This window comes from Camelus ferus, chromosome 16 (genome assembly GCF_009834535.1).
Source record: "Camelus ferus isolate YT-003-E chromosome 16, BCGSAC_Cfer_1.0, whole genome shotgun sequence".
NCBI classification, from domain to species: Eukaryota; Metazoa; Chordata; class Mammalia; order Artiodactyla; family Camelidae; genus Camelus; species Camelus ferus.
The window spans coordinates 12,875,222-12,896,035 of record NC_045711.1 but is presented as its reverse complement, the minus strand read 5'-3'; the positions used below and the strand labels follow the sequence as shown (position 1 = coordinate 12,896,035).

General features: G+C 43.4%; 1 long non-coding RNA gene and 2 pseudogenes across 1 annotated transcript in view; 1 reads left to right on the top strand and 2 right to left on the bottom strand.

Annotated features, from left to right (window-relative positions):
* LOC116669201 overlaps positions 1-14,561 on the top strand; it is a 41,100-nt gene extending 26,539 nt beyond the window's left edge. The window contains exon 3 of the long non-coding RNA XR_004326551.1: positions 14,472-14,561. This is a non-coding gene — a long non-coding RNA (uncharacterized LOC116669201). The remainder of the gene's footprint in view (positions 1-14,471) is intronic.
* An 877-nt stretch (positions 14,562-15,438) lies between these two features.
* On the bottom strand, positions 15,439-16,345 carry LOC116669225 (annotated as a pseudogene).
* A 3-nt stretch (positions 16,346-16,348) lies between these two features.
* On the bottom strand, positions 16,349-17,090 carry LOC116669319 (annotated as a pseudogene).
* Between the last annotated feature and the right edge of the window lie 3,724 nt (positions 17,091-20,814).

Below are 20,814 nucleotides of genomic sequence, written 5' to 3'. Positions count from 1 at the left end.
TTTTGCTTCTGTGTCTGTGTTAAAAGGATTAGAAAAAGTAGCTATGTGAACTTGGACAGCCATTTCAGCTCTGTTGAGTCTCAGCGGCAATGTCTGTGGAACAGGGAATTAAACCAGAGTTTGTTCTGTTAAGGTCCCTTTTAGTGTGAAGGTCAGGGATATTCAAACATTCCTAAGTTCTGCCCCAGATCTGCTGAGTTGAGTTATAATCTCTGGGGGAAGGAGCCTGAGAACCTGTATTTGATTTGATTTGATTTTTATTTACTTATTTTTATAATAGGTGAGGATACTCAAGCACAATTTATTTTTTTCAGTTTGATGGAGATGTAATTGACATACAGCACTGTATAAGCTCAAGGTGTACAGCGTAATGATTTGACATACATGTATATTGTAAGATGATCACCTTAGTTAATACCCATCACCTTATATAATTACAAAAAATTGTTTTCCTTGTGATGAAAACTTTCAAGATCTACTCTCTTAGCAATTTTCAAACATACTAACACAGTATTTCTTTTTACTGTAGTCATCATGCTGTATGTGACACTCTCAGGACTTCTTTATCTTGTAACTGGAAGTTGGTACCTTTTGACTACCTTCCCCCAGTTCCCCCACGCCCCCTCTCCCTGCCTCTGGCAACCTCAGATCTGATCTCTCTTTCTGTAAGTTTGTTTTGGTTTTGGTTTGGGAGGGGTTTCTTTTTCTTTCTTTCTTTTTTTTTTTTATTGCACATGTAAGAGATCATACAGCATTTATCTTTCCCTGACTTATTTCACTTGAATCTGTGTTCTGATCATACCTCAGATGAGTCTTACATCGGGAAAAATCAGAAATTTCTGTAGGGGATGGGACAGCTCCAAATGCCTCTAACTCTATATTGGAAAAAAGAAGAGAGGAGGCAGAGACTGGGAGCATTGGCGTTAAGGACCCTGTGATGTCAGGAACTCGAGCCTGCAGTCCCTGAGCCCTCCTGTCCCCTTTGGTGTCCCCACCTGCTGTTCAGCAGCCCTGGGGCTCTGAGGGTCTTCAGTGAACTTGCTCACAGTCTGGCAGCAGGAGATCAGCACAGAGGTCGGGGGACACATTCCAGATCAGGGTTTAGGGAACTGGAGGCGATCAGGGTGGTGTCTGGCTCCACTCTGCCGCTGGTCTTGACAAAGTAGCTTTGTGAGGCCTTGAGCCAGGGCTTGACTTTTCAGAGCCCCAGTTTCTTCATCAGTAGAATGGGGACAATTAATAAGCTCACTGACTGTCCAGCAGTCAGTAAAAATTACTGAGGTTTCACTGTTAGGGACTGTCTTGTAGGCTGCTGGCAGCATCCAGTGAGGTATTGAGACAAGTGCTTTGAGCAGCATGAAGCTGTTTATCAGCATTTCCCCAAGTGTGCACCATGGATGTGGGCTATTAATAGAGCTCCACGAAAATAAAAAGGGTCTGTATTCAGTTGAGGAAACGCTCGATTAAATCAAATTAGACAGTCTTTGATATAGGACTCCTCTGAGTCTTTTATTGAATGTGCACTGTAACTTGCCAGGGCTGAGCCTGTGTGTGAGGGGGGCTGGAGGGGGCAGTATTCAGACCTCAGACTGGTTTGTTTGGTGGTACCACTAATTAGTGGAGCATCTCTTTTGTGCGCATGTGTGTGGTGAAATATACATACCACAACATTTACCTCTCAGTAGCGTTAAGTCAGTTCGCATCATTGTGCAACCATCACCACTATCCATCTCGAGAAACTTTTCATCGGCTCTCAAATGGAAACTCTGTTAAACAATCAGTCTCTCTCCCCCCAGCCCCTGGCAACCACCACTGCTACTTCCTGTCTCTATGAATTTGACTAGTCCAGGTACCTCATATAAGTGGAAGCATACAGTATGCATCCTCTTGTGACTGGTTTGTTTCACTTGGTGTATTTTCCTCAAGGTTCACCCATGTTGTAGCACGGGTCAGCATCTCTTCCTTTATAAGTTGAACAATATCCCATTGTATATATCAACTACATTTTGTTTATCCATTCATCCATCGATGAACATTGGGGCTGATTCCGCCTTTTGGCTGTCGTTAATAATGCTGCTGTGAACAAGGGTGTGCAGATACCTGAGTCCCTGCTTTCAGTTCTTTTGGATAGATACCCACACGTGGAGTTGCTGGAGTATCTCCTGGGCTAGTGTTCTGTGGAACACACGTGGGAAACATTGCTCTTCATAGCTCTGGGAGAGCGCTATTAAATGAGAAAATTCCTAAATTTCGCAGGGGTATTCCTCCGTTGGCTGCTGCAGCGGGAAAACATCCTGGGTTCGGAGTTAGAACTCGCATTCCTCTCTGATGAGGCCCTCTGTGGGCATTAGTTTCTGCAACAGTTAATTAGGTACAATGAACTGGATGGTCTCTTGAAGTCTCAGATTCTCTGACTTAACTCAGTCCTGCTCCCACGTGATAGGCAGCAGGATGGAGAGGGGAAGGGCAGGGCGGCGGGGGAGAAGTCCGGAAAGGAGCCATGAGCATGCAGCTAGGGACAATGTAATGTTGTTGCCCTTTAACCTCAACATTTTAATTTTTTTAAAAATCTACTTCCTTTTAAGGGGGAAAAGGATATTCAGCTCTTTCCTCACCTTCATGCTTCAGGGTCTCCATCTCAGAGTTGCCCTCTAAGTCTCCAGAGCTGCTATCAGCTGTGGACTTCCCTGCTCTTTCTGTCTCTCTGTCCTCAGTCAGCAAACTGCTGGTAGGAAAGAGGGCTGCTTGTATTTCCTCTTCACTTTCCGCTTGAAAGAGTGACTTTCCTTTTCTTCTACCATTAAAAACACACAACCAAGAGGAATCACATCAGTTTGTCTCTAGGCTACAAGTGATGGACCTCTGGAGTGACCCTAGAGAGGAGTGATTTTCCACTTTCTTCTTCAAAAGCAGTCTTCCCTTTCCCATTAGAAATCTCTGGCCGCTACTTGAATTTTAAATATAATAGCCACGTTTATACATTAAGCAAGCTTTGCCTGGTTCCCTTAGCAACAGCTCTAACTTTTATAGCTCGTTCTAAAGGAACTTGCAGATTTCACGATAATAAAATCACCCTGATCCGGAAGGGAAGAAATCTTAGCCTTTCAGAATGATGAAAAATCTAAAATTAAGGCACAAAGCAAGGCAAAACCCTCTGAGGCCCTGGAATAACCTTCACAAAATCCAACACTAAAGACAAGAGCTTTATTTGTAAGAAAATCCTTTAGACTCAGAAATTCTGTTTACTCTTTGTTAGCACATCCTTCTCAACAGCGAGTAAAGAACGGGGAGGGAGATGCCACGGACAAACACTTTCGCAGCCATGTTAAACCATCTGGTAGCCAGAGGACAAAGGAGACAGAAAACTAAAAAAAAGCAGATAGAGAACTGGGCTGTGACATTTTTGACAGATTCCAATCAAAATGGCTCAAGTCAAAAAAGTATTGATTTTTGTAAAGATAAGCTTCAGGTATCTGAGAAAACTCATTTGTTTTAGAAGAATTTGGTGCCAGCAGAGCTGCGTAATGGAAGCATCACTGTGTTTTGAACAAAAAAACCTAGCAAGGCATTCAAAGATTTAAAATCTGTCCTTTGGAGGAATCACTAGTGGTGTGTTCAGGGCTAGGGGAGCAGTCTTGGCTAAGACTGAACTCCTAGATTTGATGAAAGTTTGGTGGTTCTATGTGGGAAGAACCAACATTTAAAATACATAAGCAGTCCTCCTGTTTAGCCAGAGGCTGGGATTTTAGCCTGAGGACAACTTGGCTGCATTGATCTAGGGGAAATGCTTTAATGAGCCATTGATTCTGTAAAGGTGAAGATGTGTTACCAAGTTCTGGAGGAAGAGGGTCACTTCTCTGAACAATAACGTAAATGAGTGTTTTCCTGTGGGCAGAGCTGCATCAGCGATGCTTCTAAAATTATTGTTTCTTCTGGGACAATGAGTGATGTGATTGCATCCAAGACAGGGAACAGTTAGTTATCAGAAGTTCCAGGAAAGATGCCTGGAGCCTTATCTTCCCCTGAGGTCCCCTGGAGACAGCTAGGCAGGCATGGCCTGAGGCATCCGGGCGTCTCCCACTGCTATTCCCCAACACTACATCATTCTAGTCATTCTAGAACAACTCGGTCTTAGGAAAGTTGCTGATTCCAGAGTATTGTTCTGATCCCCTTGGGGGCAAAGGACAAGACTACATTCTTTGGGGTGTGGGTGGGGTTTCCCCTGAAAGGAATGAATACTCCTATGATCAGTCATCCTGGGACCTGAAATAGGAATTTGGAAGGAACTCTCCTAGGGCAAACTGCTTCTGGTGCTTTAAGCCTTCAGGAATGAAAAATGTGGACCTGGGAAGGGAGGGTTTCTCCAGCATACTCCCATTGTGGGAGGTAAGTCGAATTCTGCACCTGTCAAGGTCTACTGAAAGACACCAGAAGGGGGCAGGGTTGCCAGATAAAATGCTGGAGGCCCAGTTATATTTGCATTTCAGATAAACAAGTAATATTTTAGCATAAGTATGTCTCAAATACTACATGGTTCCTAATATTGCATGAGACATACTTGTACTAAAAAAGTATTTGTTGTTTATCCGAAATTGAAATTTCACTGGGCAGCTTATGTTTTCGTTTGCTCAATCTGGTGACCCGAAGAAGGGAACCTCTATGGAGACCCTCCATACGACCTTTTCCATTACCTCCAAGTTTTCTGTATTAAATGTTAAATAAGTCTGGCTCACGCCTGCTGGAGGCCCTGGAGGAAGAGGTCTGTGCCTTGCTGGGGTGAAGCCACGCTGGCCAGGAGGGCTCGCCATGGCCAGAGGAGTCAGGCTCTAGACAGAGGAGGGGTCCCTGGGGAGAAGAGAGGAAGGAAGTGAACCAGAATCTCAGGGCTGAGTGGGGTGGAAGTGGAGTCAGGACAGAGTTGTAGCTCTTGGGAGCATTTCTCCTGGAGTTCTAGAAAAATTTCAGGGGAGGTCCTAGAAAAAGTGTGTGGTCAAGGTGGCTGGGTCCCTGGTTACTGGGACTGGGAAATTAAAGTGCATCATGATCTCATAAGCTGATGACATCTGGGGTACTTGGGTTACAGACTCAGCTTGAGGTATCAGGGTTGGAGTCTGTGATACTGTGATTCATAATGAGAAATATGTATTTGGTCTTTGACCTCATTTCTAGCAGAGTTCCTAAAACCTTGAAATTTCCTGTGAAGAGAACGATCAGGTGTCTTTTGTTATGTTAATGCGGAGACTCTGGGAAAACACCTACTGACAGGGCTGGTTGCCGGGGAGAACCAACCACGCGATTAGAGGGTTGGAACTTTCAGTCTCACCCCTCTCCCCACCTCCAGGGAAGGGAGGGGACGGTGAATCCATCACCAGTGGCCAATGATTTAATCAATGGAGCCTCTCTAATGAAACCTCCATTAAAAACCCAAAAGGAGGGGCTTTGGAGAGCTTTCCGATTGGTGAACGCGTGGAGGTTCTGGGCGAGCGCTGCCTGGAGAGGGCGCGGAGGCTCTCAGCCCCTTCCCACACACCTTGCCCTGTGCACCTCTTCCATCTGGCTGTTCCTGAGTTCTATCTGTTGCCGGGGCCGGGGGTACGGGGTGCAGAGGAGGCACCACCTAAATGTTAAAAATTATGTTTTATTCAGTGGACTCTCTGAGGACTTAAGCCCAGGAGGCAGCTTCTCAGATAGCTCTGAGGAACTGCTCTGAAGAGGTAAGGGAGGAGCCAGGATGTGTAGGAGTTTTTGCAAAACAAACAAACAAACAAACAAACAAAACAGGTACATCAAAAGATTACTGTTAATGAAAGAAAAACAGACATCAAGTTTATGAATTTAGTGGCTTTTCTGTACATCTATGAAGATGCAAGAGTCTGGGCTCACTGAAATCATTCCTTTGATGTGCGCCTTAACCATCTAGGGCCAGCGTCCTGCTTTCCTCCATCCTGAATCCCCTCCGGGTACGCGATCCTTGGCAGCTGCAATGGCTGATGGCTTGATGGCTGCAACATCCTTTATTTACTGATATGGCAGGAGACATTCCTTGTCCGCATATCCTTCGATAATAAACTGGTAATCTAGTAAGTAAAATGCTTCTCTCAGTTCTGCGAGCCACTCTAGCAAATTAATTGAACCCAAGGAGGGAGTCATTAGAACTGCCAATCTATAGCTGGTCGATGGGGAACATAGAGGTGATACCCTGAAGTTTTGTCTGAGGTTGTAGGGGAGTTGGGGGGGGTCTTGTGAGACTGAGCTTCTAACCTGTGGAATTTGACGCTGTCTCTAGGTAGATAGTGTCATAATTGAGTTGAATTGTAGGACACCCATCTGGTGTCAGAGAGTTGCTTATTCTTATGGGGACCCCCTCCCCACAAACACACCCATGTTGGAGTTGGTTGCAGAACCCGTATGGAGACATTTCTATGTAGGGGTGCCCTTTAACCTCCCAATTATTACACAGGGTATTAGCATGCAACTTTTCCTGTTGGCTCTGTTTCATCTGAAGCCCCCACTCTGAGAATATAGGGCATCAGGTGCCACCTACTCTAAAGAAAGGCTCCAGACCATCTCTGCAGAACCCACTGGAGTGATTCCCCAAAAACCAGTTCAGAGCATCAGCACTGGAGAGAGTGCAGCAGGAGCTGAGGTGTCCCCAAGGAGACTGGAAAGGGAAGGTTTTCCCAAAGTCATCAGGATGGAGGAGGCGGTGCCTTTCTCTTTCTCAAGCCAAGAGAAGCAGACCTTCAAGTGCTGAGAGAGCCTGGCCTGCGTGCCCTGGGGTGGCCTCGCCCTGGAGCCTGCCACACCTGGGAAATAAAGGCCCGCAGCTGCCTGGGAACAGGCTGCACTTACAGGACACGGATGAGTGGACTGTGGAAGGTGGCCAGGCTTCAGTTCTCTTGCAAAGAGGCTCCATGATGAACCCCAAAAGAACGATGCTGCATGAAGGGAGCCCAACAAAAAAGACTACATGCTGTCTGATGCTATTTATATAAAATTCTAGAAAATGCTCATTTATCTCTAGTGCCAGAAAGCAGATCAGTGTTGCCCGGGGCTGGGAAAGGGACAGGAGGGAGGACTCACTCAGGACCATGAGGAAACTTTTGGCAGTGATGGAATGTTCATTATCTTGATTCTGGTTCAATGGACCTCTCCAAAGTCAAACTTAACAAGTAGTACACATTATGTATAGTTTATTGTAGACCAACTCTATCTCAGTAAAGTTGTATTCCATGTTAGTGGGTCTTCTGTCCCCAGCAGAAAGAGGCTGGATGCAGAAGCTGGTCCCAAGTGATTAGCCAGGTAGTGCTTTCCCCAGGCCAGAAAGCGGTGCCTTGGAATGTCTCCAGCAGGAGACTCTCCTGGGAATTCATAAGCATCTGACCCCCTGCCACACCCAGAGGGCACTCAAGCCAGGTAAGATTTTTCCTGCCGCTTATCCTCCCCATCCCACCCCCAACTCTAATTCTGCCACAGCCTGAGGCAGTAAGGCCAGTGGGGTAGGTGTGGAGGAGGGAAATCAGGAGAAAACCAGCCAGGACCCCCTTCCCTGTTGCAAATGTCCAAACCTGGGGCAGGAGAGAAGCTTTCAAACAGTTGAGAGAGACTGGACTTTTCATAAAAGATTTGATCTCAGTTTTTCAGTCTCTAATGACATAGTTGTTTGTTAATTCCTGAAAGACTTCGATGTGGAACAAAGTTGTTTCTTGCTTTGCATACCAATAAGTCTAGCTCACTCAATAAACCAGCATCTACCAGCGTCTGTTTTATTGGACAGCATCTGTCTAACTGGTCTCTCTTACCTACTGAGGACCAAATGATCTGCCACTTACTCTTAATTCCCTCCATGGGAAAGGAAAAAAACACATGCCCAGGAATCTTGCTGGCTAAAGGAGTTTTGAAAGAAACAACAAAGGCATGTTTAGAGGCAAGATAGTGAAGTGGTTAAGGCTCTGAGTCCAGCCGGTCTGGATTTGAATTCTGGTCGAATGACCTCAAGCAGATTGCTCAATCTCTGCGTGCCTTGGTTCCCTCATTTGTGAAATGGGGATGAAGTCAATAGTCAGCTTAGTCCAAGTGGTGCTGTAATGACAAACAGCTCCAAAGACTTGGTGGCCTCCATCAGCGAAGGTGTGTTTCTTGCTCATATCCCACGTCCATAATAGCTAGGCTTTGGCTCTCCCGCCTGGGACCAGACTGAAGGAGCTGCTCTTACGTTAAACATCGCTGGTGTTAGGGGTTCAGGAAAAGAGTTTGGTGATGGCAGATCCGTGCCCTGGCTCTTAAGGCTTTTTCTTGAAAGTGGCACCTGGCACTTCTGTTTACATTTCCTTGGCTGAGCTTCAACGTGGTTGGGGGGATATAATTCTCCCATAAAGAAGGGCAGAGAATATTGGGGACAATAATAGTCTCTTGCAGTACCTACCTACCTATGTAAAGTGCTTAAAATTGTGCTTGATAAAGCCATGTAAGTGCTCTATAAGGACTGTTCTTAATACTGCCTTTTCCTCCTGAATTTTTTGGTAGTTTTGCTAAAAGGCCAGTTGCTGTCAGACCCTAAGTTAGGAGCAATTTCTAAATCAACTGCCCAATTCAGCAAGAACGTCCAAAGCACCGGAGAAGAACCCTAACTAAGAGGTTGCTGGAACCAGAACCCCAAAGCCTGATTTGGTGTCTAACTGAAACATTCTAATGGAGAGGAGTAAGTGAAGCTGTGTTTCACTGGGCTGTTTCTGAAAGTCTCTCCCGAAAGACAGACGTCAGGGGACTGGGCGATCATTGCTCAGCTATTTCGGGACGCCTGGGACGTTGCAATGTTATTCTTGTCTCCAAGAAGACTGCAGTAGCTCCATCTCTGTCAAGTGCTGCGACCACGGAGGGAGCGAGGCCGGGCTCCGGGCCAGCAGCGCAGTTTCTTCCTCATGCTGGGATCAGCATTATCTGCACCCAGTCACTGGCCACCAGTTCTCCGTGAATTCACCCTGGGGACCCAGACTCGCCCATCGGGCAGGTCTGACACAGAAGGTCTTCCTGGTGTGTGTTTGATTCTGGATTTTCAACTGGGCAGTCAATCTGTGGCTGGAGGCTGTCACCAAATCATAGGGAGGAAGATTTCTCACTGTCCTTGAGCCTCGAGGCCGCAGCAGCCACTGGACAGGAGCCATTCTTGAATCTCAAAGACTCTTCTCAGCCCTTCAGGGCCTTTCAAAGCCCTCTGCTCTAGAGGATACGAGAGACCAAAACTCTGACTATTGCAAGTGGGGAGCGGAGGCAGAGCGGCTGCAGAAGAGACATAAGGAGATCTGAATTCACGGCTCTTATTAGGACCACGTTTGTTTTATTCTCTTTCTTTTAATGAATTAAAAGCCATTCCAGTATGTGCCCTACAGCTAGTCTCTGCCTTATCTCATCTCTTTTCTCCTTATCGGTTCAAAATTACGAACATTTATGGGTTATTTTCTGACTCGTAAAATGGACACTGACCAAGGTCTTTGGACCACATGACAAGATATGAATCCTAGTCTCCTTGTTCACGAGTGTAAGTTACAAGGGTGTGCACTGCAGAGCCAAATGTGATAAGGCTTCATTGAGCTCTGGAGTCCTAGGCATTCATGCTATGTAGGCAGGTGATGAGGGCTTCCTGGAAGAAGAGGTATTTGGACTGGGCTTTGAAGGGTGACGTCCCTCGAAAAGATTTATTCAAGTTCTAACCCCCATACTTGTGAAAGTGACCTCATTTGGAAATCGGGTCTTTGCAGTTGTGATCAAGTTAAGATGTGGGGTCATATTAAACATGGTTGGGCCCCCTCCACCCTGTGCCTGGTGTCCTCTGAAAATTGGACACAGACATAGATGGGGAGGAGGCCATGTGACAACAAAAGGAGAGGTTGGAAGGACGGATCTACCAGCCAAGGAATGCTGATGATTATCAGCAGCAACCAGAAGCTAGGAAGAATCAGGGAAGGACCCTCCCCTAGAGCCTTAGGAGGAAGCACGGCCCTGCTGACACCTTGGTTTCAGACGTACAGCCTCCAGAAGCGTGAGAGAATACATTTCTGTCTGTGTAAGCCACCCAGTTTGTAGTAATTGCTTATGACAGTCCTGGAAAACCAATATAGATGGACTTTGAGATGGAGGGAAGGACTATGTGCAGACAGAGCTACTGTGAGTGAATGCAACAGCTTCTGAAAGCATATGATGTCCTTGGGGAACAAACAGTAATCTGATGTGGCTGGGGCAAAAAGGTAGACAAGAAGGAGCCAAATACAGTAGGCGGTGATGAAAATGCAGGCTGGGGCTTTGACTGCTGGGCTAAGGAGTTTGATCTTTATCTTGTATGGGATGGGAAGCAATTTGCATTTTTGATCAGAGTCTGAACTGTGCTTGAGTTTAATTCCTTTCGTTAATCAAGGGTAAGAAACTGCCTTCCCATTTTGGCTTTGGGTTTCTTCTTGTCCTTCTCACTGGTTTTGGCCCCGGTGAGGTTGGATGGTGCTGGCTTTAGTGCCACAGGATGGATGACTCAAAGGTAAGCACATTCAGAAAAGGCATTTGACAAAATTCAACATCCATCTATGATAAAAACTCTCAACAAGGTGGGTATAGAGGGAAAGTACCTCAACACAATTCAGTGCAATCCCTATCAACATTCCAATGGCATTTTTCAAAGAAAAAGAACAAATGATCCTAAAATTTGTATAGAACCACACACACACACACACACAAACCAAATAGCCAAAGCAATCTTGAGAAGGTAGAACAACTCTGGAGACATCATGCTCCCTGATTTCCAATCAAGTGTTAGTAATGACTGTAAACACAATGAAAAGACAGCCTATGGAATGGGAGAAAATATTTGCAAATGATGCGACTGACAAGAGATTCATCTCCAAAATATACAGCTCATACAGCTTAATATCAAAATAAAAACAAACAACCCAATCAAAAAATGGGCAGAAGACCTAAGTAGACATTTCTCCACAGAAGACATACAGATGGCCTACAGGCACATGAAAAGGTGCTCAGCATCACTAACTACCTGAGAAATGCAAGTCGAAACTACCATGAGGTATCACCTCACACCAGTCAGAACGGCCATCATTCAAAAGTCTACAAATAAAAATTCCAGAGAGGGTGTGGAGAAAAGGAAACTCTCCTACACTGTTGCTGGGAATATAAATTGGTGCAGCCACTGTTGAAAACAGTCTGGAAGTTCCTTAAAAAAGTAAAAATAGAGTTACCATATGATCCAGCAATCCCACTTCTGGGCATACATCCAGAGAAAATTCTAACTTGAAAAGATACATGCACCCCAGTGTGCATAGCAACACTATTTATAATAGCCAAAATATGGAAACAACCTAAATGTCAATCCACAGATGATTGGATAAAGAAGTTGTGATATGTATGTGTGTGTACACACACACGCAATGGAATATTATTCAGCCATAAAAAAGAATGAAATCTTGCTATTTGAGACAACATGGATGAACCTTGAGGGTATAAGTGAAATAAGACAGAGAAAGACAAATAACCATATGACCTTTCTCATGTGTGGAATCTAAAAACAAACAAAAAAATACAAACTCATACTTACAGAGAACAGATTAATGATTGCCAGAAGTGGGGGTGTGGGGTGGGAGAAAAAAGAAAAGCAATGCTGGGAAGAGTTTGACTGATTCACCACTAAACTGTGCTTTCCATAGTTTGTGAGCACATAATATTTGCTGAATGAATTAACTAATCAACTCTTGATTTAGAGAACAAAACAGCAACAAAAGCCCCTCTATTGTATACTTTATATTAAACATGGGGAGTGGGGATTGAATGCTGCAAAAATAACCTAAAACACCTATTTTTAAAAAAAGGTAAGAACAGGATCTAATTTGCTTTTGCATCCTTGGCACCTAGAATAACACTGATAACATGTTGTGTTCTTCAGGACTTTTGCTGTAAGTGATAGAAACAATTTTCCTTAAGCAACCAGGGAATTCACTGGCTCACAAAATGGGGAAAAAATGAAGGTGCATTAGTTTCAAGGGCGGCTGTGATATTCTGATTCATAATAAGAAATACAGATTTGATCTCCATCCCAGTTTCTGGCACAGAGTTTCTAAAACCCTTGGCATTTCCTAACTGATGAGAACCATGAAAGGTGTCTTGTTACTTTAATGAAGTGACTCGTGGAAAGCCCCTAAGTCACCTAAGAATGGGAACTGGTTGCCAGGGGAACCAGCTGTGTGATTAAAAAATCATTGGACATTTCAGCCCCACCCCCAACCTCCAGAGAGGGGAGAGGGGCTAGAGATTGAGTTCAATCACCAGTGACTGATGATTTAATCAATCGTGTTTCTCTAATGAAGCCTCCCTAAAACCCCAGAAGGACAGGGGAGTAGTCTTATAGGACTGAGCCCTTAACCTGTAGAATCTGATGCTATCTCCAGGTAGACAGTGTCAGAATTGCGTTGAGTTATAGGACACGCAGCTGGTGTCAGGGAATTGCTCAGTGTGGGAGAACGCTCTCACACCTGGTGTCAGAAGTATGATGAGTCTGATAGATGTTTGAGGGGAAAGGAGAAACACAGGAATAGTGTGGGTTTCCTTCTCAGCTGCCCTAACAAATGACCACAAACTGGGTGACATTAAACAACAGAAATTTATTTTCTTACAGTTCTAAAAGTTAGAGGTCTGCAGTCCAGGTGGCAGCAAGGTTAGTGCCCTCCAGAGGCTCTCTCCCCGTCTGGAGGCTCTAGGGGAGGTCCTGGTCCACGCCCTTCTCCCTTTCCGGTGTTGCCGGCATTCTTTTGTTTGTAGACGCATCACTCCAGTCTCTGCCTCCATCATCACATGGCCTACTCGCTATGTGTCTATTTCCGTGTCTCTTCTCTTCTTCCTATAAGGACTCCCATCTTTTTATAAGGACACTTGTACAACCTCATCTTAAGTGGCTCATAGCTGCAAAGATGCTATGTCCAAATAAAGTCACACTTACAAGTACCAGGGGTTAGATCTTCAACGTTTCTTTTTAGAGGACACAGTTCAACCCACAACAGATATAGCCGGCTTCAGGTATAGCTGGCTTCAGGAGCTCAGGCAATATCATCAAGGCCCTATTTCTTCTCTGTTCGGATTGACTCTCTCCAGATGGCCAATAGCAGACCAACGATGTATGTGGTGGCGGTACTTGTGGGGTTGGGCAGGGAAGTGGCAGTAAACAGCTCTTGTGTTTCATGCTCATGGGTGCTAAAAGGAACAGTGAGCCAGGAAAGATGATGGTAAGACATGATGGGTGAGTTTGGGCAAATCAGAGACAAATGAAAGATTGTCTGGATAAAGAGTAGAGATGGGGGAGGGGGCAGAGCCAGTGGAGTGGAGCTTTCATGGGCCCTAGGTACCCTGTTACCTGGTTGGCACAGTTCTCTTTAAGGGTCCAGTAAATTTGGTGCTCAATGCCAAGCGCGAGGAAAAGCACTCGTTTAAAGTAGAGCTTGGTGTCTCCTTCCAGGATGGGCGGGGTGGAATCTGTTGTTTTCCCTCCCCAACTTCCATTCTACATTCCTTTGGTAACAGCCCCATCATTTTCCTTTAAGATAATTCTCTCCTCCACCACCTCCAGTTCACACTCCTGGGGTCTCCAAAAACTAGACAATCAGGACAGTCCATCCCTTTGGCCACAGTGATTGGCTCAGGGAAAGACCTCCTAGGTGTCTAGTGAGTCCTTATCTCTAGACTTTTTCTGGAACTGTTGGGAAAGAGAAGCATTCTTTTGGGCACGGGTGCTAAACCGGTAGGGTGTGAGAGTGAGCTGGCTAGGGACCATCTGTGCCTCCACCTGGCAGAGCCTGCCTCTGAAAGAAACCAAGACGGAAGAAAATTGAGCAGAGAAATGGAGAGAGAACCTGAAGCCTGGCATCTTGGTTCTAGCAAATGTATCTGCCCCATCCACCCATTTATCCTCCTATCTGACCAATAGCTCTTTAAGAAGGATCTACCAAGAGCCGGGGGCTTTGCTAGTTTCAGTAATAAGTAAATAAGATGTGAACTCTGCCTTCCAGGATGCCCTGGGTCTATGAGGAAGTTAAAGACATGGTTAAAAATTATAATGTTAAAAAGGCAGAAAAGGGTACGTGGTATGAGAGGCCCAGACAAAATGCCATAGAAATGCAGGAGAGAGATTATTTCCACTCGGGAGATGGATATTCTTGGATGGCAATGGAAGGCAAGCAGGATGTGGACATACACAGATGAGATGAAAGGCATTCCAGGAGGAGGAACTGCGTGAACAAAATAAAAATCATGGGGTGTCAAGGGGGTAGACCAAAAGTTGAATTTGGCTAGAACATAAGAAATAGGAGGAACAGGATAACTTAGAAAGTTGAGTTCAGAGACAGATCTTAGAAGGCCAGTGGAGTCAGGCTAAAGAGATTGGGCTGTATTCTGTTGACAATAACTTTTTTTAAATTTTAAAACAGGAGCCTCACAGTTTCTTCATGAAGACAGACTGAGCAGTGTAGAGCATGGTTGGAATGGCAGAAGACTGAGCGCAGGAATCAGTTTTCCAGGTAAGAAGTTCTCAGGTCCCAAGACAAGTAATGCTCTCGTTATTAATTGCTGCATTAACAAATCAACCCAAAACCTAATGGCTTAAAATGACAACAGTTTTGTCATATTTTACAATCATGTAGATTGGGAATTTGGACTCGGCTGCAGTCATGTGGATCAGCCCAGGGCTCAGCTGAATGATTCTTCTGTCCCACACAGCACCGAGCTCGAGTCACTCAATGGTATTCAGCAGGTAGGCTGAGGTGCTCTGGAGGGTCCAAGAGAGTGTCACTCTTATGTCTGGTTCCTGGGCAGAAATGGCTGGGAGGCTGGTCTCGGCTGGGGCCTTCTCCCTCTGCATGTGTTCTCAGGGCCTGTCCAGCAGCCCAGGGCTATCAGAGTGGGAGTTCCAAGAAACAGGAAATGGAAATTGATGGCCTCTTAAATTGTGGCCCTGGAGACTTCCCACCATGCATCACTTCCACCGTATTCTATTGGTTCAAGTCATCACAGAGTCCACCCAGATTCAAGAATTGAGGTCATACACCCTACATCTCAATGGGAGCACTGTTAAAACGTGGTAGCTGTCTTCAGTCCACCATGCGTAATAACAGTGGGAAGAACCTGGTGAAAAAGAGGACTTCTGACAGTAAAAAGAATTATCCCGTATCAAAGTCCTTTTTTGGACAATTGGTGTGTGATGGCCTTGAATAGACTTTCTTGGGCACTATCTCATCACCACTGATATATTGGTAACAGGCCTAGTGATAATAAGAGTATTGAATTAAAATGAAATCATATCGTTAAACCGGATGTTATTAAAAGGGCAGGTAAGGCTCCTGTTAGGAGATCCAGGGCTAGGATTTACTATGTGGCGTGCATGGGTTTGGTGCCTCATTATGCATTGTCATGTAGGTGTAGGCTCACTAACAGTGTAAATACTTAGGCTTGAATGGAGGTGACAGCAAACTTAAGAATTGTTAATAAAACTAGGGTAATGAATGTAATAAGGGCTGTACTTATTAATGCGAGGCTTGCTCCCCCGATTAGGTGAATTAATAGGTGACCTGCTGTAATATTGGCTGTTGGCCGTATAGCTAATGCTATGGGCTGAATGGATAAACTAATGGTTTCAATAATTACTAATACAGGACTAAGTGGCACTGGGGTTCCTTGGGGCAGGAAGTGAGCTGGTGATGCTCTTGTTTTGTTGCGGAAGCCTGTCAGCACGGTCCCCGCTCATAAGGGCATCGCTATACCTAGAGTTGTTGATAGTTGTGTAGTAGGTTTAAATGAGCGTGGCAGAAGTCCTAGTAGGTTTGTTGTACCAGTAGCTATAATAAGGCACATAAGTACTAGTGTTCACGTTTGTCCTTTGTGGTTGTGAACAGCTATTATTTGCTTTGAATTAGTCATTGTTGGATAGAGACAAGGCGATTATTGATCAGCCTAGTAGGAGCAGGAAATAGCATGCTTGGAAATACAATGATTACAATTACAGTAGGGATTCCTATTATTGTTGGGGTAATGAAAGAGGCAAATGGATTTTCATTCATCTTATCTCTCAAGGGGTGATCTGCTTGTGTGTTTTGTTTATTTTTAATTTGGGGTTTGATGTATAAATGTGTTTTGAAACTTTTAATTGGAAAATAATGAACAGGGTTAAAAAGTGTTGCTAGAATAGTAATAGATCATGTTGATGCGTCTAGCTGACGCAGATCATTAAGGGGAGACTTAAACTCTCACTCTTTAACCTAAAAGGTAAATGCTATTTAGCTTCTTAATGAATTTACAATATAGATGCAGATCATTTTTCAAAGCGTTTTAATGGCGCTGTTTCAAGGATAATTGGCATGAAGCTGCGGTTTGACCCGCAAATTTCTGCGCGTTGTCCGTAGCATAAACCTGGTCATGTTGATATCAGGGTTGTTCGATTCAAGCGTCCAGAGACTGTATCTGTTTTTAATCAAAATGAAGGGACTGCTCATGAATGTAGCACATCTTCAGATGAGGCCAGCATTGGAATTGTTATTTCTGTTGGTAGTACTGCCCTGTTATCCACTTCTGATAATCGCAACTCTCCTGGTTTTAAGTCTGATGTTGGAATTACATAAGAATCGAAGTTCAGATCTTCATAATATGTATATTCATAGCTTTAATATCATTGATGACCTATTGTTTTTACAGTCAAGGAGGGGTTATTAATTTCATGTATTATGTAAAGGATTTGCAGTGATGGCAGGACAATTAGAATGAGGATAATAGCTGGTAAGATTGTTCGAATTGTCTCCACTTTTCGTGCATCTGTGGTGCTTGTGTGTGTTAATTTAGTAGTTAGTATAAGTGAAATAATATATAGGACTAAGGGGCTAATTAGGAATATGGTGATTAGTACGTGGTCATGAAAATGTAGTTGTTCTTCTATGGTAAGTGATGTTGCGTTTGGAAGCCTAGCTGAAAGGGATGTGCCATAGAGATATGTAGGGTTTTCACCTATGATTTAACTTTGACGAAGTTATGTAAATCTTTACTGCTGCCTCTTTATTGAGAAAGGCATAGTGGCTATGGGTTGGCTTGAAACCAGTTGGAGAGGGTTCAATTCCTTCCTTTCTTATTTTAGATTAATATAAGTGGGCTCTTCAAATGTGTGATATGCTAGAGGGCATCCCTGTAGTCAGTCTAAGGTGGTGGTAGTGAATTCTACTGTTGAAACCTCTTGTTTTGATGCAAATGCTTCTCATACGATAAAAAGTATTAATATTACTGCTGTTAATGAAATAGAAGAGCCTGTAGATGAGACAGTATTTCATGTTGTGTGTGTGCATCGGGGTAGTCAGAGTACCGTCGGATACTTTGGGAATGAGAGGATGACAGGTCAAAGCTAAATCGTAGGGGGTGACATCACAGGACTGAGGACACAGCTGTGGACAAAACAGATAAAAATCTCTGCCCCAGTGGAGTTCATGAGCTAGTGGTTTGGAGAAAGAGATGGTTTCTGGTGTGTGTACCTGGCAACACGGAGGTACCATTATCAGCTATAAGGAGCCCAGGAGGCCAGTTTGAACTTGAATTTGATAGTATAACCGGAAACCAAGGGCTCGATTCCCCCAGCACTACAGCTGCATTCTTAACTGCAGTAACAGCCCTCTGACTCCAAGCTGTGGAGGAAATCCAGGATTTCGCTTCCAACCACAGGCAGTGCCTGCAAGATTACAAAGAGAAAGACAGGCACTTTAAAGCCTCCTAGATTTCCTGCCTTTCTTGGTCAGGAAAAGCATGTGGAATCAGGCAACTCCACTGCCGATCATACTCCAGTAACAAGGAGGGCTCTAATGTTGGAATTCACACTTTGACACACTCCGCGTGTGTTTTCTCTGGAGAATCTCTCCATTGACTTGGGTTTTAAAGAAACAGAAGTTTCTGACTTTAGGAAACTCTTTTTGGGCCTTTGAAAACTCAGATGGGTTTTCTTTCAAAGTAGACTGAAATGCCCACGACATATTATTGACTTAAAAAAAAAAAGCAAACTGAAGAGTAATATGTATAATATTTGTGGAAAAATTTGTTTTATAGATGCACAGCAAAAGGTCAAAAAGATTTTTTTGTGTGTGATTTCTATTCACTTTAATGGAGTTCTTAATGTATTTGGCAATTAGAAAATTACTTTTCACTGAAGATTCCAAAGGACTTCAAATAGAGATGAATTCAGTAGAGGAATTGGTGTACCTGAAAGCAGCCAAACCACTCATTCTTTAAAAACCCTACATCTTACCTGCAAGATTCATAAGAAACAAATTTTATTTTATGAAGACAGAAGTTTGCTGTGGGGAGGGAGTAGCTCAAGTGGTAGAGCACGTGCTCACCATGCACAAGGTCCTGGGTTCAATCCCTGGTACCTCCTCTAAAAATAAACAAGCCTAAATACCTCCCCCCGCTGCCAAAATAAAATAATTAAAAGAAAAAAAGATAGACATTTGCTGTCCAATTTACACTTTACACGTAGTTTAAAAGTTACGTAATATAAATCATTAAGTACTAACTTTTAGTTCCTTTTCTTATAAGATCTTAAAGGCAGATGGGAAGGAAGAGAAAAATGGGAGAACCAGTAGGTTACATTTAGTATAATATTTTGGCTTGAAGAAGAGGATATACGTACAGCTTCTGATCAAATTTCTGTTTGTTCCTGTCCACCGTACTTAAGTAGGAAGGATATGGTATCAGTCAGGATGGGAGAGGTTTGTCCCAGTGATCAATGACTGCAAAAATCCCGGTGTCCGCCACGCACGATAAAGGTTTACTTGTCACATGTCCCAGGGTATCGTGGGCTGGTTCTGTTATCTTCACTCTGGGATCCAACTTTCCGGGACATCGTTCTGGTTCTTATTGGGTCTCTGTTCTTTGCTCAGACAAGTCCCATGGCTAAGCCTGAGCACAACAGGATGAAGGAGTCCATTCCCTTCTCAGAGTAACACACAGTATTACCACGGAATCTACTGAACCGTTTGTAGTGATTACTGCTGAGGTCAAGGGTCAGAGGTTAAGGCGATTTTACCTTTCACCTTCTAGGCTCCTATATTATTCTGATGGGTCTCAAAAAGCATGCACTATTTTTGTACTGAAAAACACCTCTTAAATCTTATTTATTCTTAACTTTTTATTATGGAAAATTCAAACATAAGCAAAAGAGAGAATAGTTTGATGACCATCCCCCACCATGACCTTTCACCCAGCTTCCAACAATTCTTAACTCATAGACAATCTTGTTTCAGTGATAACACTACCCACTCCGCCTCCCAGATTATTTTGAATAACTCCCACCATTATATTATTTTGTCTTAAACGTATCATTATTTATCTCTAGATAGGGATTCTTTTTTCAAAAAAGTAACCACAATATTATTATCACAACAAAAAGATTAACAATTCCTTAATATTATCAAATATATAATGAGTATTCAAATTTCCCCAATTGTTACATATATATGTAACAGTTTGTTTGAATCAAATTCCAAATAAGGTCCATATATTATGTTTGCTGATAAGTGTTTTGTCTCTTGATCTTAATCCACAGCTCTCTCTTCCATATCTTTCTCCCTTCTTTTTAATTCTTTTGCAATGTATTGTTGAGGAAATCAGAATGTTTGTCCTTTAAAATTCCACAACCAGAATTTTTCAGATTGCTTTCCCACAGTGATGTTTACCATGTTTCTCTGTCTTCTGTATTTCTGGTAAATTAATAGTGAGACTTATAGGCTCCATCAGATTTAGGTTTGATTTTTTTTTTTTTTAATTTTTGGACAAGAATAGCTCAGAGATTGGATTATGTGCTTCCATCAGGAGACCCATGTCACATTGGTCTTCTTGTTGTGACTTTAGCATCCATTAATGATTCTTGTCTAGATCCAGTATTCCCAGTGGGTTGTAAAGCAATGACATTCTAATTCTATCATTCCTTTGTCATTTGTTAACTGTAATACTTTCATAAAGACAACACTTTTCCCTCATCGATTCTTTGGCTATCCTGAGGTATAGTTTCTGTAGGAAAGGCAAGATAAATGCTTGATTTTTTTTTAACTCTATTTACCTGTTTTCAAAAATCATGAGATTTTTCTCCTTGTCCTCTTTGAAGGTAGCCACTGAATTCACTTTTTTTTTTTGCTTTAATCACTATGAACTCATGTATTTAAACGTATTTAACATGTTTCAATTCATTGCCATTCTTATCATTATGACACCGAAGTTGTGCCTCCCATCTTTGGCCAGAGGGAGCCTCTTCAAGCTCAGTCCTGTGTCCTTTTGTCACAACTTAGTAGTTTTTGATATTTTGTTTCCTTGCTTTCTGTTATGATAAGACGTTCCAAGCTCATCTTGTATATTTCCTGCCTCAGGCTTGGACTCAGCCATTTTCCCAAGGAGCCTTGGTCTTGCTAGGGGGGAGTAGTATCTGTAGACCACAATTTGTAGCACTGGGTGCTCATTGCTCTAGGGGTGACCATTGTTTCTCAGGCTATTCCATGGGCAGAGCTAGGAAATACTTTTTTTAAATGACAAAATGTTTTTATCAATTCTTACTAAAACTTCCAGTTCAAGTTCTGTACTACAGAGTGTTTACTTAACCTCACCTATCTCACATATGTACCTGCTTTCTCCTACACTGTCTCCCACACTGAAAATCCTGGTTCTTGACAATATAACAGAATTACTCATCTGCTTTAACCCACTGTGTACACATAGCAGAGTTAATGCCAACCCTACCACGAGCAGTATGATTAC